This window comes from Schistocerca piceifrons, chromosome 2, assembly GCF_021461385.2.
Source record: "Schistocerca piceifrons isolate TAMUIC-IGC-003096 chromosome 2, iqSchPice1.1, whole genome shotgun sequence".
NCBI classification, from domain to species: domain Eukaryota; kingdom Metazoa; phylum Arthropoda; class Insecta; order Orthoptera; family Acrididae; genus Schistocerca; species Schistocerca piceifrons.
Window position 1 is genome coordinate 985801193 of NC_060139.1, and position 24952 is coordinate 985826144.

The window sequence follows — 24952 nt, forward strand, 5'->3', positions numbered from 1 at the left end:
TATATTTGACGGAATATTTGATCACATCTTTGATCAAATCTTTGACAAAGAAATTTGATAGTGTAATACCGGCCTAAGGCTAGTTCACAACTAAAGCGAACACAAGCGAACGTGAGGAACAGCGAACTAGAATTCTCTCTGGTGTTAACACGAGGCGCGCTTGAGCAAACTGCATTCAGCCGTGCGCTGTTCGCGTTCGCTCGTATTCCGCAGTTTGTCGCTCTTTTAGCGAACAGTGTAAGAAAGTTCACGTCCTGTCCGCCTCTGCACTAGCAGTACAGAAACCTTTCGTGTGCTGTCTTGTCTGCTTTTGTTGTTCTTGACATGAGATGCGTCAGCGATGGAGTGTCGGAAGATAATACAATGTTGCTGGCGGATGAACATAGATATTGCACCTACTTATGGGACCCAAGAGATCGACACCACAAATGCCGAAGGAAAACAAATATAATTGGTAGAAAACTGTCGAAGCACTCAAAGGTCCCGCTGGGGACGTGAGAAAGCCGATAAATTCATCAGGTGCTTGCTTCAGGAGGCAAAGGATTGAATAAGCACAAGCTTTGTAATTGTTTTTATTAAAAAAGAAAAGAACAATAAATTTATTTGCAATTGAGCAAGTGCAAATCTGTATATGTGACACTAATTGAAAATGAAAACACACAAAAGATCTAATAACTTTCGTTAGCCTACTTATGTTTAAGATAGCTGTGATTACAAGGGTGATGTATCAGTACTATGTTACAAATTTCTGATGATAAATATAAACGGTTTACCCAGGATCAAGCTATCTTTTCTCTAAGAAATTACACGACGGAAAAAAATCGCAACACCAAAATGTATTTAGTGTAGAGTAATAAAATTTTGGGAATATATTTGTCTAGGTAAAATATTCGTGTTTACGTGATTAACACTGGAAGACAAAAGGTTAAAGTAAGCGCAAGATAAGCTGTAAGACGTGTATATATCTATTGTCTATCGTCAAACCACAATTTATGAAAGATGTTTATATTTTATTAATAGGATTAGGTAGGAATAATTAATATTTATCATTTTGGAAATAATTGTGGTAGCAGGGAATGTCTGCACCAAAGTATTGTTGGCGGGAGAGACTACAAATTGATATAAATTTAAAAAGGGCGGGAGAGACCGCCTATGGATACATTTTAAGAAAAGAGCGGGAAAGACCGCGCATTGATACATTTTGTAATGGTAGCAGGGATTGTCTGCACCAGAAAGCATTGTTGGCGGGAGAGACCGCACTTTAGCGTTCGTAGGAAGTCAGTAGCAAGCGAGATGTGAAGCGAGTCGGTAGCAGGTCTGAAGCGGGAGGTTGAGAGGAGCGGTGTGCCTGCCAGCCACCAGCTATGATTTACAAGAGATTATAAACGGATGTACAGTGAAATCAGCTAACTATTATCATAAGAGGAACTAATATTATTGAATTATTATTATTATTATTTTCAGAAACTCAAGTCTACTGAAGGTATGTTTGCGCAATGCTAGTTGTAAGATTATTGTAAAAAGTAAGTCCCATTTGAACGTTTGTAAAATCATTTCATTACCAACAGCAAATATTTGAAGAATCATTTTCAGAGTATAATTAATTTTTGCCAGCAATATTGCATTACTGATTATAGTCCATCCCAAAAACCATCAACGTAAAACTTTGCAAAATTTATTTGTTGCCAAGAAAAAGTTTAACTATGAATTACGTAACTTCAGTCAAATTAATTAAAGAATAACGTGAGCTTTGCTATTAAAGAATAACGTCAGCTTTGGTAATAAATACAGCCACTTATTATGGCAGCCCACCAGCAGCTAATAGAGTATAGTAAAACAGAGTAAGTATGTTCATGTCGCAGTTCGATGTAGCAGTCAGATGGCGATCCAGTAACAGTAAAAAAAGGTAAGGAACAGTTTTGGGTTATTGCAAGTAACGACTGAGGGCCACGACGACGACACATTCTATGTTTCGTCGAAATAATCAGCAAATTGAAACTTCCTGGCAGATTAAAACTGTGTGCCGTACCAAGACTCGAAATCGGGACCTTTGCCTTTCGCGGGCAAGTGCTCTACCAACTGAGCTACCCAAGCACGACTCACGCCCCTTTCTCACAACTTTACTTCTGCCAGTCTGCAGGACGGGGCGTGAGTCGTGCTTGGGTAGTTCAGTTGGTAGAGCACTTGCCCGCGAAAGGCAAAGGTCCCGATTTCGAGTCTCGGTGCGGCACACAGTTTTAATCTGCCAGGAAGTTTCATATCAGCGCACACTCCGCTACAGAATGAAAATCTCATTCAATCAGCAAATTACTTTTAGTAAGCAGCATTTAAATTTGTATGCGAAGATTGCACTTACTATCATTGAGAAAGCGAATTAATTTCAAAGGGAACATTTCATTTGTTATTATTAAGCAAGAGATAGAAATCCTAAGGGAAGGTTGCGTAACAAAAGAGATATAGAGGAGACGGGAAAGTGTCAAGGCCATTGCAAACATGAAATGCTGGCACATTAGTGACTGGTATAACTGCCAGAATGTTGAATGCAAGCATGCAAACGTGCATGCATTGGCATTAGTTTACTCATGTTGAGCTGGAAGGGGCGATCTGTAGTGATTACGTAGGAGAAGAACAACTTCCTAGTCGAGATCGCTATGAAAAACTTTATTGTAGATTTATAACGTTCTCTGCTAAGAAGTTCTTCTTCTCCTAAGTAATGCACGCATCCTGTCGTATAGATGACGAATGTCAGTTTATGGGATGGAGTTCCATGCCTGTCGCACTTGGTCGGTCAATACAGGGACGGTTAATGCTGGTTGTGGATAATGCTGGAATTGTCGTCTGGTGATGTCCAATATGTGCTCGATTGGAGACAGAGATCTGGCGATCGAGCAGGCTAAGGCAACTTGTCGACACTCTGTAGAGCATGTCGGATTACGACAGTGGAGTGTGGGCGAGCGTTATCCCGTTGGGAAACACCCACCCCCTGGAATGATGTTCATCGGTGGCAGCACAACAGGTCGAATCACCAGGCTGACGTACAAATTTGCAGTCAGGGTGCGTGGGATAACCACAAGGGTGCTCCTGCTGTCATATGAAATCTCACCCCAGACTATAGCTCCAGGTGTGGGTCCAGTGTATCTAGCAGCCCATCATCTAGCCTCCTTGTGACCAATTCACGTCCATCACTGGCACTGAGGCAGAATCAGGTTGCGAGGTGCCGGGGCTAGCAGTGTATTTAACACTAAATTCTTCTAGAATCTTCATATGGAAAAGATGCTCTAAGCCCCCCCTTTTTCTAACTCCGATTTTTGCTGTTGCACATGGATTAATAAGAAACGCGAACTGACTGTAATCGACCCTGCAAGTGGAGCAGAAAAGAGTTTGGCTCCTGCAATAATTTAATTTGATAGAAATTAATTTGATAAAGGTAAGTTTCATTAACGTAGTGAGAAATGAAAGGGTTGCTCTACCGATCAACAGAATGAAAGTTCTGTCCAAAATAACAATTTGATTTATTATGACTAAACTCAAAATAGTAAACAAAACACATGAAACATTTGAAATACGTCAAACTGGATACTCAAATAAATGCTATGAAGGTGAAGTTGTCCATAAACTAGATTGTGACATTTATGACCAAGTGGTATATGGAGCCAATTCCTTGCAACTCAAATCTTAAGAGAAACACCCAGCCAACACAACATTAATTGCTGCTACGGTGGTGAGAACTCAGACAATGAACACCCAAGACAGAACCACGTTAGAAAAGACGGGAACAGGCGCGCTCTGCTGAGCTCTGATTGTCACATAGCTAAATTCCCTAATCTGCCGATGCTGCGGACATACATTACCAAGCTGTCTTCTTAACTGCAAGGACACGATCTGGCATACCGGAGGCAATGGCTGGTTGCTTCGACGACCCGTCGTGGTGATGATAATGTCGCGAGTATAGCCCAAAACAAATTATCCTGGTCTGGTTGTTCCAGGCTAAAGACTTTCTAGCAACACAAATGCTCCTCTGAGGGAGACGAAGAAGGCTCGCTACACAATCACTGACGGTACAGTGATTGATTTTAACAAGCGAAGTCACACTAACTCCGATACAGCCAACTTTAGCCAAAACTGCTCAAGACGGACAACATAGACCGCTAGTATGCAGAACGCTCAATTGCCAACTGTACTCGGAAAGTTACGTTGAAGTCGAAACTTCAGCAACTTCGTCAAACAATTACAATTAAATGAAAGTATATTAGACAGACAACGGAAGGCAGGCTGTCCAGAGCAGCGAGAGCTCAGTCTTGTAACCTACTCCGACCGAAAGGCGAGAGCCGACCTCCTCACGAGCACACGTACAAGCCAAACACAGAACATTCTCGCCCCCACGACAGTGGCCATGGTTAAAACGTGCCAATCAGCAACTCGAAAACCGGCGGAAAATTCCACTCTATTGCCGAAGCACTACTATTCCAGCAATGGAGATACTTGGCGCCAATTTCTGCGCTGATTTTGCTACGTTACGGAGCTATCCCCTGAGCAAGCCAATCACAGTTATCATTTTGCAGAAAAGGTGGGAATTTGCCCGCCGAGACTGCCTGGGAACACAAGTCATTCCCACACCTCGCTGGTAGCCTGCCAGAAAGTGTTTTCACTAAGTTTCTGCGAAGTAACGCAATCTCTAGTCCCAGCCGCTCCTTCAGGCCCCTGTGGGCGTGTCGCCCCCGCTCTTATGACAATGTCGGCGCCTGGAAAGCATCCACTCGACTATCTCACACCCGTCCCCATAACCCTTTCAAGATCAGCATAACCCACCTGTCACCGGTCCACCCGGGTGATGAAAGACGCTGTGTGGGAAGTCCGCATGTGAAGCAACAGCAACTTGAACCACATGCAATTAGAGAGGAAAATATTAATATCTTCTGAGTTCTCAATACTAGCCTTGTAATGACAATACTCGGCCATACTGACCCAAATCGAATTACTCAGAGTAAGATATAAATATGAGAGGGGGCAAGTCACTGTGTGCAGCTAAAGGCATGCCACCTCTCAAGGTTTCATCAGGAAACACAACAGACCTCCATTTTGCCCTTAAATGAGCTATCGCTTGACACCACTGAGACTGCAAATGCTTGACACCACTGGAGTTGCAAGTGGCTCTGGTTTGAGGGCAGTGGAATGCACGCTTCGGGGCGTCTGGCTTGGAGTTGTCCTCGAAGTAAGCGATTTGTAACAGTTCTTTGTGTCACTGTGGTGCCAACTGCCGCTCAAATTGCTGCTGCAGATGCAGTTCGGTGCACCAGAGCATTTCGTTAGTGCCAAGTAGGCCGTCCGAAGCTCGGTCTTCTTGCGATCGTACATTCTCGTGACCATCGCTGCCAGCAGTCATGTACACTGGCTACATTCCTGTCAAGTCTTTCTGCAGTATCGCAGAAGGAACATACTTCTCGTAGGGCTATTACATGACCTCTTTCAGACTCAGAGAGATGTTGATAAAAGCGTCTTTGTAGCCTTAAAGGCATTCCTGACTAACATCAACTCACCACGTCCAGTCTCAAACATAACTAACGTTCACGACCGTTACAGTATGTAGTTAAAGAAAATCTGGACTGCATCCTCATATAGGCATTACTAGCGCCACTGTTATGCGACTGACACGAATTTTAATAGACATCATCTTTCGTATGTAGAAACACAGCTACCGACTTTCGTTTATGTCACATAACTCCCTCTTGGTGTTGCGCGATCATTTTTCCGTCAGTGTGTTTAGCATATTTCATCAACTAACCTGTGTCGCAGGTCGTATGTACATTTCACATTTTATTAATCACAGTTTATCTGCATTACATTCCTCATAACAGTCCAGCCAACGTGGTGTACTCTAATATGTAAAAGTTGAACGACTGCAGGAAGATAAACTTCTGGCCATTAAAATTGCTACACCAAGAAGAAATGCAGATGATAAACGGGTATTCATTGGCCAAATATATTATACTAGAACTGACATGTGAGTACATTAACACGCAATTTGGGTGCATAGATCCAGAGAAATCAGTACCCAGAACAACCACCTCTGGCCGTAATAACGGCCTTGATACGCCTGGGCATTGAGTCAAACAGAGCTTGGAGGGTGTGTACAGGTACAGCTTCCCATGCTGCTTCAACACGATACCACAGTTCATGAAGAGTGGTGACTGGCTTATTGTGATGAGCCAGTTGCTCGGCCACCATTGACCAGACGTTTTCAATTGGTGAGAGATTTGAAGAATGTGCTGACCAGTGCAGCAGTTGAATATTTTCTGTATCCAGAAAGGGCCGTACAGGACCTGTAACATGCGTTCGTGCATTATCCTGCTGAAATGTAGGGTTTCGCAGGGATCGAATGAAGGGTAGAGCCACGGGTCCTAACACATCTGAAATGTAACGTCCCCTGTTCAAAGTGCCGTCAATTCGAACAAGAGGTGACAGAGACGTGTAACCAATTGCACCCCATACCATCACGCCGGGTTATACGCCAGTATGGCGATGACGAATACACGCTTCCAATGTGCGTTCACCGCGATGTCACCAAACACGGATGCGACCATCATGATGCTGTAAACAGACCCTAGATTCATCCGAAAAAATGACGTTTTGCCACTCGTGCACCCAGGTTCGTCGTTGAGTACACCATCGCAGGCGCTCCTGTCTGTGATGCAGCACCAAGGGTAACCGCAGCCATCGTCTGCGAGCTGATAGTCCATGCTGCTGCAAACGTCGTCGAACTGTTCGTGCAGATGGCTGTTGTTTTGCAAACGTCTCCATCTGTTGACTCAGGGATCGAGACGTGGCTGCACGATCCGTTACAGCCATGCCTGTCATCTCGACTGCTAGTGATACGAGACCGTTGGGATGCAGCACGGCGTTCCGTATTACCATCCTGAACCCACCGATTCCATATTCTGCTAACAGTCATTGGATCTCGAGCAACGCGAGCAGCAAAGTCGCATTACGATAAACCGGAATCGCGATAGACTACAATCCGACCTTTATCAAAGTCCGAAACGTGATGGTAGGTACGCATTTCTCCTCTTTACGTGAGGCATCACAACAACGTTTCACCAGGCAACGCCGGTCAACTGCTGTTTGTGTATGAGAAATCGGTTGGAAACTTTCCTCATGTCAGCACCTTGTAGGTGTCGCCACCGGCGTGAATGCTCTGAAAAGCTAAATCATTTGCATATCACATCATCTTCTTCCTGTCGGTTAAATTTAGCGTCTGTAGCACGTCATCTTCGTGGCGTAGCAATTTTAATGGCCAGTAGTGTACAAGACGACTTAGACAAAATTTCCAGTTGGCGTGATGAATGGCAGTTAGCCCTAAATGCGGAAGAATATAAGTTAATGCGGATGACTAGGAAGATCAAACCTGTAACGTTCGAATACAGTATTACTATTGTCCAGCTTCACATAGTCAAGTCTTTTAAATATCTGGGCGTAACGTTGGAAAACGGTATGAGGTGGAACGAGCATGTGAAAACTGTGGTAAGGAAGGCAAATGGTCGACTTCGGTTTAATGGTAGACTTTTAGGAAAGACTGTTTCACCTGCGAAGGATACCGCATATAGGATTCTGGTGCGACCTATTCTTGAGTACTGCTCGAGTGTTTGGGATCCTTACCAGGTTCGAATAACACGTAGTGTTACGGAGATGCTTCGGAAACTCAAATAGGAATCCCTGGAGGTAAGGCGGCGTTCTTTTCGGGAAACACTATTGAGAAAATTTAGAGAACCGTCATTTGAAGCTGACTGCCTTACGATTCTACTGCCGTCAACATACAGTACATGGCGCGTAAGAACCACGAAGATAAAGACACGAGAAATTAGGGCTCATACGGTGGCGTACAGACAGTCGTTCTTCTCTCGCTCTACTTGCGAATGGAGCAGGAGGGGAAATGACAAATAGTATTACAGGGTACCCTTCCGCCACGCACCTTACGGTGCCTTGCGGAGTATCTATGTAGATGTAGAGGTAGAAAAACGATTCGGAGAAAAATTCGTACCGTCACAAATTTGTGTACAGTGGTAGGGGGAGAGACATGAACAACAATCCTGACCGGTAGGGTGTGAGCGTTGAAGTGCAGGGGCCCTTAAAATCTCATGTTTTAAAGTTTTTCTTTAATAACATGAAAACCGCGGCTTCTAGCGAAAATGTTTCCAGGCAGAACTTTGAAATACATTAAATTCTTTACAGGGAAGGTCCTGTTCATATTTTCTCTAGGACTAACTGTATCCGCGTTTCACCGGATGGAAAAGTCGCTGCCATTAGAAATACTGCATTAATAGTATAAATTTAATGATTTGTGTTAAATGAAGTGGATTAAGAACAAATATCAAATGTGGTCAGGGGTGTCATAGGGTTCAAATGCAGGAGGATCTGCAACGAATTGACGTATGGTGCAGGGAATGGCAATTGAATCTCAATGTAGACAAGTGTAATGTGCTGCGATCCTTTATCATTTAGCTACAATATAGCAGGTCAGCAACTGGAAGCAGTTAATTGGCTAAATGGTTCAAATGGCTCTGAGCACTATGGGACTCAACTGCTGAGGTCATAAGTCCCCTAGAACTTAGAACTACTTAAACCTAACTAACCTAAGGACAACACACACATCCATGCCCGAGGCAGGATTCGAACCTGCGACCGTAGCGGTCGCGCGGTTCCAGACTGTAGCGCCAGAACCGCTCGGCCACCAGCGGTCGGCAGGTGGCATAGGGGGTCAGGGATTTTCTCTGCCTCGTGATGACTGGGTGTTGTGTGATGTCCTTAGGTTAGTTAGGTTTAAGTAGTTCTAAGTTCTAGGGGACTGATGACCATAGATGTTAAGTCCCATAGTGCTCAGAGCCATTTTTTTGTCAGAGGATGGAGAATGGAGGGGGGGGGGGGGGATGTGAGGCGGGGGGAAAAACGCAAGGGGCGGTAGACTGGCGTACTGTTGTCCAGCACTTCCTACCTTCATCAGTCTTCTAACTGAAGGCCAAGCAGGCGAGTCCCGAATCCCTCTACCCCACAGCTGGTTGGTTGGTTGGTTGGTTGGTTTTGGGGGAAGAGACCCAACAGCGAGGTCATCGGTCTCATCGGATTAGGGAAGGAAGTCGGCCGTACCCTTTGAGAGGAACCATCCCGGCATTTGCCTGGAGCGATTTAGGGAAATCACGGAAAACCTAAATCAGGATGGCCGGACGCGGGATTGAACCGTCATCCTCCCGAATGCATGTGCTAACCACTGCGCCACCTCGCTCCTGCCCCACAGCCTCTCAAGAAACAACTACAGGGTGTTTCACGAACTTATACCGAACTTCCACAGGGCGCCTCATGAATCACTGGTGTGGCAGTGCCTAAGTTCTAACCTTGTTTCCCTTTGTGACAGTTTTAGAGTACGCCACGTCTGTCGTCGTAGTACCTGATGTACTTCTATTTTTATATTTTGCATCGCTTTATTAATGTAGATTGTTCGCAATTTGTTGAGACTGTATTTTACCGGTGATTTTTGTAAACTGTATGTGTAATAGAATAAAAATCCCTAACTCTTTAACGAACGTTGCCATTAGCGGCCTATGGCCTAGCTTACATGGTCGCTGCAGGTACCCCTTTCACTATCAGTGTACGTTTTGACGTAAAGCGATGTTCATATCCGGACGCTACATTGTAGATCGCCACGTTTACATGTTTTGTGGCCAGTAACTTACATGCACCTCTGGTTGTATTGCAAGACTTACGTATATGGTATGTTATCTATCTTCGAACAGTTTTGCAATCTTGTGAAGCCTTCATTGCTCTGTACGTACATGGCTTGTCAGCTGCCTTCGAACTAATTTGCAATTTTTTACATCTACATCTACGTATATACTCCGCTAGCCACCAAGCGGTGTGTGGCGGAGGGCACAATTCGCGCCTAAGTCATATTCCCCCCTCCCGTTCCACTTGCGGATCGCGCAAGGGAAAAACGACTCTCTGAACGCCTCAGTACGAGCTGTTATTTCCCTTATATTTGAATGATGATCATTACGCGATTTGAAAGTTGGTGGTAATAATATATGCTCTACAACCTCGGTGAAGATTGGATTTCGGAATTTAGAGAGCAGCCCCTTCTGTTTAGCGCGTCGTCTATCTGCAAGTGTGTCCCACTTAAAACTTTCTATGAGATTTGTAACACTCTCGCGACGGCTAAATGTACCAGTCACGAATCTTGCCGCTCTTCTTTGGCCCTTCTCAATCTCTTGAATCAGACCCAACTGGTAAGGGTCCCGTACAGACGAACAATACTCTAAGATTGGACGAACTAACGTATTGTAAGCTATTTTTTTGTTGAAGGACTGCATCACTTCAGGATTCTACCAATAAACCGCAATCTATAGAGTTCGCCTTGCCCGTTACGTGTGTAATCCGATCATTCCATTTGAGATCATTTCGAATAGTCACACCCAGATATTTGACTGATGTTTCCGCTTCCAAAGACTGATCATTTATTTTGTACTCATACATTAATTTACACTTACTAATATTGAGAGATACCTGCCAGTCATTACACCACGCATTTATTTTCTGCAAATCCTCATTGATTTGTTCACAACTTTCGTGTGATACTACTTTCCTATAGACTACAGCATCATCGGCAAACAGTCTAAGGCCGCTGTCAATACCATCAACCAGATCGTTTCTGTAAATCGTAAAAAGCAGAGGACCTATTACGCTGCCCTGGGGCACACCTGCAGTTACTCTTGTTTCTGTTGAAGATACCCCGTTCAGGACGACATACTGCTCCCTGTCTGTTAGAAAACTTTCTATCCAACCGCATATGTCATTGGATAGACCGTAAGCGCGCACTTTTTGTAGCAAGCGACAGTGCGGAACTGAGTCGAACGCCTTTCGAAAGTCGAGAAATATGGCATCAACCTGGGAGCCGGTATCTAGAGCCTGTTGTATATCATGCACAAAGAGGGCCAGCTGTGTCTCGTGTGACCGCTGTTTCCTAAAACCGTGCTGGTTTCTGCAAATGAGCTTCTCAGAGTCTAGGAAGGTCATTATGTCTGAACAAAAAATATGTTCCATGATTCTACAACAAATCGATGTCAGTGAAATTGGACGGTAATTATGTGCCTCCGATTTTCTACCCTTTTTATAGATTGCTATGACCTGGGCCTTCTTCCAGTCCCGTGGAACTTCCCGCCATTTCAGTGATCTCTGATAGATGACGGATAAGAATGGAGCTATACAGGGTGTTACAAAAAGGTACGGCCACACTTTCAGGAAACTTTCCTCACACACAAAGAAAGAAAATATGTTATGTAGAAATGTGTCCGGAAACGCTTACTTTCCATGTTAGAGCTCATTTTATTACTTGTCTTCAAATCACATTAATCATGGAATGGAAACACACAGCAACAGAACGTACAAGCGTGAAATGTTCAAGATGTCCTCCGTTAGCGAGGATACATGCATCCACCCTCCGTCGCATGGAATCCCTGGTGCGCTGATGCAGCCCTGGAGAATGGCGTATTGTATCACAGCCGTCCACAATACGAGCACGAAGAGTCTCTACATTTGATACCGGGGCTGCGTAGACAAGAGCTTTCAAATGCCCCCATAAATGAAAGTCAAGAGGGTTGAGGTCAGGAGAGCGTGGAGGCCATGGAATTGGTCCGCCTCTACCAATCCATCGGTCACCGAATCTGTTGTTGAGAAGCGTACGAACACTTCGACTGAAATGTGCAGGAGCTCCATCGTGCATGAACCACATGTTGTGTCGTACTTGTAAAGGCAAATGTTCTAGCAGCACAGGCAGAGTATCTCGTATGAAATCATGGCGGTGAATTGAGGAAGTACAGTACATACTGACGAAACTAAAATGAGCTCTAACATGGAAATTAAGCGTTTCCGGACACATGTCCACATAACATCTTTTCTTTATTTGTGTGTGAGGAATGTTTCCTGAAAGTTTGGCCGTACCTTTTTGTAACACCCTGTATTTGTAGCGTAGTCAACACAAAATCTTACGGGGATACCGTAAGATACATAGTCTTAATTGCTATGTATCGTAACATCCACTCTATTTTTTCCTTCAATATGATTTGAAAATGGGCAAGCCGTCCGAAAAAAGTCGTCAGTAAATAAATAAAACCCTCCCACGCAATTTAAGACGGTTCCTGTAACCACATAAAAATTGCATACCTGTTTCAACTCCAGCATGCTGGAGATATAGAAATAATTTACAAGTGTAAGTTTATGCGCTCTAAGTCGAATTACTGAAACGGCGTTGAAGTTATGGCATTGAAGGATGCAGTTCGCTCAACTATAGTGTGCTTCGTATCTGTCTGTACTGTGCCTTCCGGGTGTGCAGGTGAAAATGAGGACCTCTCGCCTCGCTTGCCGGTCGTCTCACTGCGTAATGTAAGTCTTCAGATCGTGACCGTCTTCCAAGACATCCTCGCCGGTAGCTGCTGAGACTGCGGGCGCGGCACCCATAAAACACGCACCCCGGGTGTCCTTATCTAGACGGCCGCTTTTAACAGAGCGCGAGTTAACGCAGACAGCATCCTGCCTGAGCTTTCTCCGGCCTGTGCCATCCCCGTTTCCCCCTCCCTCTCCAGCAGTCCCCTCTCCCCCCTCCCCTCACCTCCTCCCCTCCCCCCCCCCCACCCTCCCACTGCCCCTTGACCAAACCGCCTGGTGCAGCAGCTGCACAGGCCAGCGGTTCATCAGTCGGCTCGTGTCTGCGTGCCCGCGGAGGCTGTGTTCTTTCACGCCGGCGTCCTCTTCTCTCGTGGAGCTCATCTGCGCGATCTGACCAACAGGTAGGCGGCACAGGCATGAGCTTCTGCGCATGCGCTGTACTCGAGTGTCCGCTGTTCGATCCTAGCTGACAGGTGGTTATCGATGCTGGTGAACGGGACACAGCCACGCCAAGTTGAGAAGCAGAGCATCTGCCGAATTTTACGCGGAGCGGTTGCAGTGCTCCCTGTCATTTTTATTATTGCGAATAGCCAAGTACAGTGACCGGTGGAGGACGCTTCATCCGCAGCCACATTTCGCTTCTGATGGCGCTGAGCCAGTACGTCCCTTACTTATTCACTAAGCGTTTCGGCTTCCCTTTCGTCCTCGTAGCAGTCGCGACGAAAGAGACACGGTGTTAGGTTTCCGACGGTGTTCGAGAACATTCTGTCGTTCAGTTACTAACTGTCGTCTGCAGACGGACGTGCAAAACTCGACATCGATAATATGTTTCCTATGTGTTCATACATAGTCACATTCCCGCCACAGCAATTTTTGAGGAGATAAACTTCACTTTAAAAGTTTCAATATGATCTTTGTCTTTAAACTCGTGTAGATCCGGATCTCATTATAGCGTATAGTTACTAAAAATGAAGGAGACGAAACTTCTTTCATCTGTCACAGTATCGTTATGCTTTTGCTGCACAATAATGCAATATATGTGTGGAATCTGTACAACCGTTGTTCTTAGACTGCTGTGCAGATTCTAGACTTGCCGGTAGCATTCAAGATGCAATCTCATCATTAATGGTTTAACATGATATACGCTCCTAATGAATTACTCTCAGACGAGGTGTACCTCTGAGCGTGCGTTTGGATTTAAAATTACAGTGTCTCTCCTGTTTACTCATTAGAAAAGAATTTATAATCTACGATGCCTTAGAGCTTCTAGTGAGAGACAGAATACAACCGAAAACCTTGGATATCAAACGTGATAAGTTAATACAGAATATGAGTCTTATATCTGAAGACGTCATAAATATTTAAAAACTGTTGTACTCGCTGGATAGCAGAGTAAAGAAGTCCTAAATGCGTTGTATGAGTTTACTCAGGCTACGGTTAGCCCTGATTCAAGAATTAAGTCAGTTTCGTATTGACCAAATTAATTGGATATTATTCTCTAATTAAATCTTGTGTTTTTATGCACGGAAGTAGTTTGCCTTTGATTAACAGTCGAAAGAACAGCTCACATGCAAATTGTATGACAAACATCGCGCCTTGAAATGTACGTTGTCGTTTAGTTCAGATGCAAGACCATGCCGTGCGTGATGGTAGGAATACAGTTCGTCTTAACGATGCGTCCAGTGTGAGGACGGATCTATTTCAGTACTTATAGCATTCCATGAACTGTTACACTCGATAAAAAACGTGTTGATATTATTGTTCTCCACAATGAACGAATCTCCTTACACTGGGTTTATTTTTCTCTGAATATTTGTGATCTAGTAGTCAGCCGATTATAGTACACAGTCCTTACTCGATCGCTTCAACAATAATTCCTTCGTTCCTAATTACTATATATTGTTCTCAGACCATGAACTGTGATCATATTTACCCATGCCGTTCACGTGATGCTTCCTGTTATTCTGTGATCTTGGTAGACCGTATGTGTTTAGTTTTTCACGTATGGCTAAAAGGGCTTGCGTATTTTTTTCGTAAAGACGTCAATTTGCCTCAATTCTCGATTTTGTTCACGCGTTATTCGGACTGTATATACGCAGATGTGAGGATGGTCATTGACTGAAGTCGATATCTGTGGACAACATTTTGTCATCTTACACTGGAAACAAATTTATATACCTCGTGGATCACATTGTGTTCAAATGCGACCATTTCGCACTTTGTGAAAAGAATTTTTTAGTCAGATGTCAATATTTGCAACTTCTTTGGCGTAGTTAATTCTGCGTGTACCAACAATGTCTAGTGAAAGGGCTGATAGCGGGAAATTCTTAAGATTACAGCTTGATAAAAAATATTGTTGGGAGGAGTATAGTACGGAACTGCTGAATTACTATCACTTACACGAACAGTATCAGAGATAGGCCAGATAAAAATAAATACAGCAAGCTGGCGTAGTTTGCATCCATCCCATGATGTTGTAGATTATTACATTTTAAGATACGTCCTCAAGATAAACTTTTCCCAACCCACAAGTGCGTAATACGAATTATTTGTGAATATTTCGTCCATAACGGACTGCATTATGAATGCTGCGACTGTTGATCGATACAAATAAAACAGTTCCTGCGCCAGTCACTTGTCTATGTTGTCACTTTGCGTTTCGATGATTCACACCTTCATCGCCAGGTGGAGAACTGTTTATTTACATGGATGGTGTTGGTGAAGAGTATAGACGTCTTTTCACAGTCGCAGACCGAGGGTAGTGTAGGTTATTTTGCGTCTTTTTCTAATGATAAAAGTTTTTGATTTAGAAAAGGCACTTTAGAGGTTAAAAAGCGTGAATTTCTGACAATGAATTGTAGTTACAGGGTCAGGGGAGAGGACATACATAAGGCAACAGTATGCAGACCCTTTACAACTCTATCGTCCCTCAAAAGACAAAAAATAACCTACACTGCCTTTGATCTGCAACTGTTGAAAGACGTCTGTACTCATCACCAGCATTAGCTGTGTCACTAAATAGTTCTCCACCTGAAGATAATGGTGCGAAGCATCGAAACCATTAGTTGGAAAATAAACAACTGCTTTATTTGTATGAATTATCTGTAATGTGAATTCAAACGTAAGCAGTTCAGACAATATTTGATGCGTAAATACTGCTTCTTAGTGTCCTTATTTCTCAATACACCGATTTTTTCAACAGATTACTAATTTCCCAGATTCAGTACTACAAATAAGAACTATCTACATAGATACAAAAATTGTTATGGAACTCAATTACTTGAAGCTATCAAAAACGTTCAGCTACCAATAAAGTGCGGATTAAAGAACGATCTACATAAATACAAAAAAAATGTGTGTGAAATCGTATGGGACTTAACTGCTAAGGTCATCAGTCTCTAAGCTTACACACTACTTAACCTAAATTATCCTAAGGACGAACACAAACACCCATGCCCGAGGGAGGACTCGAACCTCCGCCGGGATCAGCCGCACAGTCCACATAAATACAAAAATTGTTCTGGAACTCAGTTACTTGTAGCTATCAAAAACGGTCAGCTACCAATAAAGTGCAGATTAAAGAAAGTGGGATGGACTTACCATAGGCCAAGTCCGTCCTCTCCATCATCGTAATGTTTCACAGGAGTTGCTGACGTCAGATTATGTGAGTTCTATAAAACCGTCAACATCTGCTCTATTAAGGTGCAACAACGTGATCAGTACAGGAGTCAATATTCAATCGTCTCATTTGACAATGGTTGGCTATAGCAGCCGTCAATTGTGCTTATTTTAGTATGTGAACAAACTGTATTTACATATTTATGGCCGCTGCCGGATGAAAATATGTAAAAAGAAACGTTTTCAATCTTGTTTGCGCGTTCCATAACCCTAAAACTACGTAATTTTTCGTGTGAAATATTTATTCTGTAATTTTTGGCTATAGCAGCCGTCAATTGTGCTTATTTTAGTATGTGAATAAACTGTATTTAAATATTTATGGCCGCTGCCGGATAAAAATTGGTAAAAAGAAACGTTTTCAATCTTTTTTGCGTGTTCCATAACCCTAAAACTATGTAATTTTTCGTGTGAAATATTCAGTAATTTGTTTTTATCACATGTACTACATTCAACGACGCGTTATCACTGTGTGTCTGTGGAACGAGCAATAGAATGAACGTGCTATAATTACGAGGCCTATTCGGAAATTAAGGTCCGATCGGTCGCGAAATGGAAACCACTGTGCAAATCAAAAATGTTTTACTTTCATCAGTTAGCTACACCTTCCAGCTACTTCTCTAAACAGTCGCCGCTCCGACTTTGACATTTATCGTAGTGTTGTACCAACTTTCCAGTACCCTCTTTGTTGTGGACTGGCAAGACAGCCAGTCCACTAGGAGGAAGCCGAAAGGCACGCGTTTAAGCTCACGCAGGCTGGCGTGAGGTCTGGAACAGTTAAAGGAGTTGAGTCTAGTAAAAAAAGTACGTAGCTTCTGGAATACTTAACTTTAATCCATAATTGGTGAACATCGCTCTTGACGGAACATGCATCACAAGATAAATAGCAAATGATAATAGCACCTCGCTAGGTCGTAGCAAATGACATAACTGAAGGCTATGCTAACTATCGCCTCGGCAAATGAGAGCGTATTTTGTCAGTGAACCATCGCTAGCAAAGTCGGCTGTACAACTGGGGCGAGTGCTAGGAAGACTCTCTAGACCTGCCGTGTGGCGGCGCTCGGTCTGCAATCACTGATAGTGGCGACACGCGGGTCCGACGTATACTAACGGACCGCGGCCGATTTAAAGGCTACCACCTAACAAGTGTGGTGTCTGGCGGTGACACCACACTCTTCATAGAAGGCAGCCGCCTGCGCTTATCGCCACTTCTCTGCGCTGGTCTGCAGGTCGTTGTCTGTGCCAAAATGTCTTCAGAGCCAGCGCTTCATGAGAGCAGAGATGAACATCGGAGGGAGCCAAGTCCGGGCTGTATGGTGGGCGATCAAAGATTTCCCATGGAAAACGCTGCAGGAGCGTCTTCAGTGCCCCTGCAGTGCGGTGTGCTGCCCAGAACTGGCATGAAGAAGGAAACTCATGACAGTTACGTTATGTGGGCTGCATGACATATGGTGAAATCTCTCACCTGGCGGGAGACACTATTTTCCAGGCATCTTTACGTGCTGACTGTGCTCTCCGAACCGAAAAGAGCGACGTGACGCGGTCGACAAGCATACCACAGACACTGTCCAACACATGTATGCAAAACATGGTCGGACCTGCGCCGCGGTCTCCATTTCGCTCCCGATCGGACATCAGTTTCCGAATAGCCCTCGCAAGTTCTTCACCTCCCAGAAAAGGAAAATTTATTGTTGTTAAAAGCGTTGCATGTGAGTTGAGTATGTTAATAACGCTTTCACCCACATTGTTTGTCTTTCGACTAGTATTTAACATAATGGGTTCACGGTAAGCTCTAGGCTACCGAGTAAACAAACATTTACCTCTTCCCTTTGCTTTGTAGGCCGTGTGTTTTAATGTCACTTTCTCCGTAATTGTTTGTCTTGCGGCTGACGTTACAAACTATTATCTGTGTGCTTCCCTCTCGCTTTCTCCGTTAGTGGTGGTGTGACGCAAAGAACATTAATTCTGGCGCGGGACTTAACGCGTGATTCCGCTTGGCAGCGGCAGTACGTGACATGAACAGAACAAGCATACCGATGGCAAGTTTATGCAGAGACATGCATACGTAAATGATTTGGTATAAGACTCCATGGTTGTCATACTTCGTACAAGTTGTCTGCAGGTAGAAAGACTGTCGATGTTGATCCGTATGAGGTCAGTTACTGCAATTTTACCGCCGCGGTAATTACGTGACCTATACATTATTTGATCAAAAGTATCCGGACACCGCTATGTAATGTGGGCGGAATAGACCACTAGAGGCGGACCAGACAGTATAAAAGAAGGCGGGCAGAATGGTGTTGTCAGTAGACAAGTAGTAAGAGCCGAATGGGACGGCCAGGGGCCCTATTCTGTATCGTTCATACCTATCGGTGTAGTAGGATTGTCTCGGTAGTGACGTCATTTTCGGTTCTTTATCGAAATATCCTATTCAGTAAGCTTCTGAGATCTGTTGCCGGACGGTCCTCCCCCTGATTTTACGACAATTGTACCGGGAGGTTTTGGATTTCGGTGTGGACCTGTCGATCGGTGAGCTATGGTTCATGTACACCTATAATTTGTTATTTTAAACATATTTAGCGGTTTTAGCTTTGGATTTAGTGATTGTGTTACTAAAGAATCACCAGAGGACGCATCCAGATGGAAAGTGAGTTCATAATAGACTATTTTCCTTTGTTAGAAATATGGTTAGGTTGTTACTGTGAATAATTACATCCAAAAACAAAAAACGTTTTCGGTTAAAATACGTGTTATTTTTATGCAAATAAGAGTGTAAAGCCCGTTAAATATCAAGATATCGGCTCTGCTTACGTGTATTACATTAGTGTGAACTGACGTTACTAGTGGCTTTGTGTACTTTTTCTCACAAATGGCTTAGTTAGTAATCATTATTATTATTATGGAAAGCAATTATGTGAAGTCTGATATTGGAAACCTTCCAAACTATCATGCATTTATGACTTGCGCAGCACCGTTTGGCAACGAAGTCAGCCTACGTTCCTCTACACAATAGTATGAGAATTGAGCATAGCGTTTACGTTGTATGGCGTGGCCAAGTAGTTTGGAGTATTTGTTTTCTTTTGGAAAAAAAAATAAAACAAAAATTTAAAAAAATAAAAAAGATGAGCAGAGCATAAAAAAAGACAAAAAAAGCGGTCTCAGGCAAAAAAAAGTGATTAGCGCGCGGGGATGCGACATGAAAAGACACGGGTTAGCGCACGGATAGGTGCAAAAAAAATTTTTTTCCTCTTCATATATGCAACACGTTCTGAGAATGTTATTCGTATAGGCTAAGATTTTTCTGCAATATTCGTTATTACTCATATGTAAGAGCGCACTTCCTCAGTAATGATTTCGTGATTTCTATGTCTTTAAAAAAGGAAATGTGAAATTGCTGGAGATGACATTGCTGTGAGTGAAAGAACCGACAGTGACCTTTGCATTTTTTCTTGTCAGAAATAATTCACCATTTTTTCTGAAAATGTAGCGATTTCCGAGTATGCGGTTAGACAGGAATCTAAGAGCACAACTTAAATTGCTGGGAATGTAACTAGTAGCAGTCATGTTGATAATCTTGCTTGTCACAAGTACTTAACTGCGATCGAAACATCAACAAAGTAGACAGAGATGAAAGATATCCGCCGTAATATTTTTAGACTGTAGCACCATATACGAAACATTTTCATTCATGAGATGCAAGTTATTAACTTCGACGAACTGCAGGAGCTCTCGAAAATACCGAGCGAGGTGGCGCAGTGGTTAGACACTGGACTCGCATTCGGGAGGACGACGGTTCAATCCCGCGTCCGGCCATCGTGATTTAGGTTCTCCGTGATTTCCCTAAATCGCTCCAGGCAAATGCCGGGATGGTTCCTCTGAAAGGGCACGGCCGACTTCCTTCCCCATCCTCCCCTAATTCGATGAGACCGATGACCACGCTGTCTGGTCTCTTTCCCCAACCAACCAACCAACCTCTCGAAAATGCGTATTTTCCATTTTGTTTTTAAGACCCAAATCGTTGACGTAACATATAGGGAAGTGGGCTACTTAATCGTTTGGATCTCTAGGCGCGAGTTACAACCACATCTGTTTATTTTCTTATTCTTTGAAACTCTCAGAATCAATTTTTCGGGTGCTTTTACAGATGTGTTAGTACAATGTGGTACTACACACTATTCCTTCTCATTTTCCGAATCGTAAAATCCAAAACATGATGTCAGTGTGAATGAGAATAAGAAGACATAATGTGTCATTTACGACAATCTGCAGAATACAGTCAAATACGCTATCGTTATTATGCATGCATGGAAACATGCGATCAGGAAAACTGTAAAAATTTCTATGCATTTCAGCTGAGAATCATGGAAATTGATATACTGCGCCTGATACTGCTAAGGAGGAGGCAAGAGCGATGAAGACGGTCACGTCAGCTCGATAGAATGCGGCGTCATGCGTTATACCATAACGTTATGGCAACGTAAACACAATTTTTAGTACTTGGAAGAATAGCGCGCCTGTGTCGTCTGCTAGCCGCTTTGTGTTCGTGGCGCTGTGCGCGCTGCAGGGCGCATGGGCGGATACGAGGTTACTAAATAATAAGGTTGGGCAGTAAGCGCTCTGCTCTGCCATTGGCTGGCCTAGTGACGTCAGCGTGGAAGCAAGCGCTCACAAGCAGACGACACGGCATGCGCGTTTACGTCAAGTTTTTGGCGGAAGATTTTGTTTATACCAGAAATGAGATGTCTAAACTGCTTTTCTGCTGCTAAAATATTACAGTTAAAAGTGATGAGTTATATTCTTTCGCAGCTTATGCCTCACACATCGGTAAAATGTCAGATCATAACCACACTGACACACACTTGAAATTCGAAACCTCGGCTCAAATAAATCAGAAACTATTCATTTAATCGCATTGAAATGAATTTACTAAAGAGCTCGAAGTTGCACACACTTGTTTGTAAGAACAGCATTCCTTCTTTCTAAAGCCGCTATAGTATTCATCAAAGTAACTTTATCTGTGTCTCAAAAAAAAAAAAAAAAAAAAGAAAAAACTGTCATCTGTACATGTGCTCTTATTATGATGTTTCTTATTTGGTGACAGCTTTTCCAGAGTTTCCAGAGATTTCTTATGTAGTTCTCGTTTCTTATACCGTTTGGTTCTGTCTTCTGTTGCGGGTGACACATTGACAGTCGCACTACTGCACGGCAAATTGCGCGAAGGAACTGCATCTGGCTTGAGCATTCTTTTTCGGGGCAAATTAAGCAATTCAGACTGTAAATCCCTTAAGTAATCGGTTTCTGCGAAATGGAGAGAACATATTCTTGCATGCGCAACATTTACACTGTCTTTCCCTCAACATTTCGACAACCATAGTTTTTGTAATGTTTCATTACGTGGGAAACTGTGATACATTACGTCAGTTCCCTTTGTGCTCCAGTTGTAGGAAAAACGGCCCGTTACAGCACAGCCTGGCATTGTAAAAATTAATTTTCTCACTCACTTGTAGATTTTCCAATAGGAATTTCACAGGACGAACCATAAACTATAGAGCCGGCGAACACAATGTTGATTCTGCTGTCCACTATCGCTAACCGTTTCAGTTCCGAATCAAATATCAATTACAGCAAAAACCGTTAACACTCCCGAATTCCGAATGTTTCCGCTGTTGACTGAGTACCTCAGAAGAAAGAACTCAATCAAAATACTCCTTCAAACACAAAACAACACAAGAAAAACAATCATACACAATTCGAACTGTGTACTGTTTGGCACAGCTGCTTCCACCGTGACGTCATGCGCACAACTGAGAAAACACGTTGCTTTCTGCGCATAGCTTTCTGCGCCCCCCTGCGCGGATCTGCGGCGCTTGCTTTTGATTGGCTTGCGCGACGCAAACCGACAACAGCGCTTCGGTTCTGTAGACCCGAACGGTATCGCTTCCGAAATGCATCCTAAATAATGCAGGAGCTCTAATTCGAGTACTAGATCGTTCGGTGCTCTTGAGTACTGAAACGATCGGCACAATGGCGGAAAGATACAGAATAGGCACCCTGGAAACCTCAGTGACTTTGAACGTATAGTAGTCAGTATATGTCGTCTGAGTAACAAATCCATCAGGGACTTTTCAATCCTTCTAAAGCTGCCCAAGTCGATTGCTGGTGATGTGACTGTCACGTGGAACAACCACACCTACACCAAGACCAGGCATACCTTACGTACTCACGGACAACGACCGTCGACCATTGCTGAAGATCGTTGTAAAAATTCGCATGAAATCAACGGAAGGAATCACTCCCGGATTCCAAAGTGCTATCAGCAATCCAGCTGGTGTACTGCCTGTGGGATGGAGAGTTAAAAACTATGTGGTAAAATTGTAGAGCAGCTCCTTATAAGCTACATTTCAGTAGTCGATGCTGAGCGACACTGAAGGTGGTGTCAAAAGCGCCGCCGTGGGGCACTGGGTCTGGCGAATGCCTGGAGAATGTTATCTTCCATCATGTGTAGTGCCAACACTGAAGTACAGAGGAGGTGGTGTTAGGTTATTTGGATAATTTTTGTCGTTACATATTTTGCAGCACAGTGCACTGCGTACAGTAGAGGACAAGTTCGGAGACAGTGAGTCTATCAACCACGCGCTCTCTGTCATAAAGCAGCACCTGTGAGACAATGGTTCGTGGAGAACAACATTCCTGAAATGTACTGGCCTGCGCAGAATCCCAACCTGAAGCCAATGGAATTCCTCTGTGATATGTTAAAACGCCGACTTCGCTCCTGACCCTTGCGTCCAGCATCACTAATGTGTCTGGTTTCGACACTTGAGGAACAGCGAGCTGCCATTCCCCCACAGACATTGAGACACCTTATTGAAAACGTCCCCAGAAGAGTTCAAACCATCATATACGCGAACGGTGGACTCACATCATACTGACGCCCATTAATGTCTGTCCGGGTACTTCTGATCACTTAGTGAATTGTTGAGCAAGTACACTACTGGCCATTAAAATTGCTACACCACGAAGATCACGTGCTACAGACGCGGAATTTAAGCGACAGGAAGAAGATGCCGTGATACGCAAATCATTAGCTTTTCAGAGCATTCACACAAGGTTGGCGCCGGTGGCGACACCTACAACGTGCTGACATGAGGACAGTTTCCAACCGATTTCTCATACACGAACAGCAGTTGACCGGCGTTGCCTGGTGAAACGTTGTTGTGATGCCTCACGTAAAGAGGAGAAATGCGTTCCTACCATCACGTTTCCGACTTTGATAAAGATCGGATTGTAGCCTATCGCGATTGCGGTTTATCTTATCGCGACATTGCTGCTCGCGTTGGTCGAGATCCAATGACTGTTAGCAGAATATGGAATCGGTGGGTTCAGGAGGGTAATACGAAACGCCGTGCTGGGTCTCAACGGCCTCGTGTCACTAGCAGTCCAGATGACAGGCATCTTATCCACGTGGCTGTAACGGATCGTGCAGCCACGGATCGATCCCTGAGTTAACAGATGGGGACGTTTGCAAGACAACAACCATCGGCACGAACAGTTCGACGACGTTTGCAGCAGCATGAACTATCAGCTCGAAGACCATGGCTGCGGTTACCCTTGACGCTGCATCACAGACAGGAGCACCTGCGATGGTGTACTCAACAACGAACCTGGGTGCACGAATGGCAAAACGTCATTTTTTCGGATGAATCCAAGTTCTGTTTACACCATCATGATGGTCGCATCCGAGTTTGGCGACATCGCGGTGAACGCACATTGGAAGCGTGTATTCCTCATCACCATACTGGCGTATCACCCGGCGTGATGGTATGGGGAGCCATTGGTTACACGTCTCGGTCACCTCTTGTTCGCATTGACGGCACTGTGAACAGTGGACGTTACATTTCAGATGCGTTACGACCCGTGGCTCTACCCTTCATTCGATCCCCGCAAAACCCTACATTTCAGCAGGATAATGCACGATCGCATGTTTGCAGTTCCTGTACGGGCCTTTCTGTATACAGAAAATGTTCGACTGCTGTCCTGGCCAGCACATCCTCCAGATCTCTCACCAACTGAAAACGTCTGGTCAGTGGTGGCCGAGCAACTGGCTCGTCACAATACGCCAGTCACTACTCTTGATGAACTGTGGTATTGTGTTGAAGCTGCATGGGCAGCTGTACCTGTACACGCCATCCAAGCTCTGTTTGACTCAATGCCCAGGCGTATCAAGGCCGTTATTATGGCCAGAGGTGGTTGTTCTGGGTACTGATTTCTCAGGATCAACTACTTCGCTGTTTCCGCGTCCCTTTCGACACGCTTTATACACTCTCCTCTGCTAGTGGTCCCACCTGTCGTCTGTGAGTGGTTCTTGCCGACTGACGTTGAACATAGTCAGCGCTCACATTAATGTGACTGGACTTTCTAGTTGTTTCATACGCTAATTGGATTTTTTTTCTTTCATCCTCACCCTCAAGTTGGAGAACAGCTGATGAATATAATATATGAGAAGTAATAATAACAACGCCAATCGCATCTCGATATCTCTCTGTTTAAATGCTACCGGTTTTGCTGGTCCACTCCAGCATCATAAAGTCTCTATGTTATTATCGTCATTTGTCATACCACTGATTATGGCTCGTAAACGCTTTAGCGTAGAAAAGAATAAAAGGTATTTAAATAACAGGTGACAGATGAAGCCTGTGTCAGGCTATACTAAACGGATATACGATGCGCTTTGCGGTTCTTCTACATCTACATGGATACTCAGCAAATCACATTTAAGTGCCTGGCAGAGGGTTCATCGAACCACCTTCACAATTCTCTACTATTCCAATCTCGTATAGCACGCGGAAAGAAT

At 44.0% G+C, this 24952-nt stretch overlaps 1 protein-coding gene across 3 annotated transcripts in view; it reads left to right on the forward strand.

Annotated features, from left to right (window-relative positions):
* Positions 1–12719: 12719 nt before the first annotated feature.
* Positions 12720–24952, forward strand: part of LOC124776265 (prolyl 4-hydroxylase subunit alpha-2) — a 203586-nt gene continuing 191353 nt past the window's right edge. Inside the window, exon 1 of one of the 3 annotated variants that reach the window (XM_047251160.1) lies at positions 12720–12827. The gene's annotated coding sequence lies outside the window, so the exon portion shown is untranslated. The remainder of the gene's footprint in view (positions 12828–24952) is intronic. The other 2 variants (XM_047251162.1, XM_047251161.1) reach the window with 2 other exon arrangements.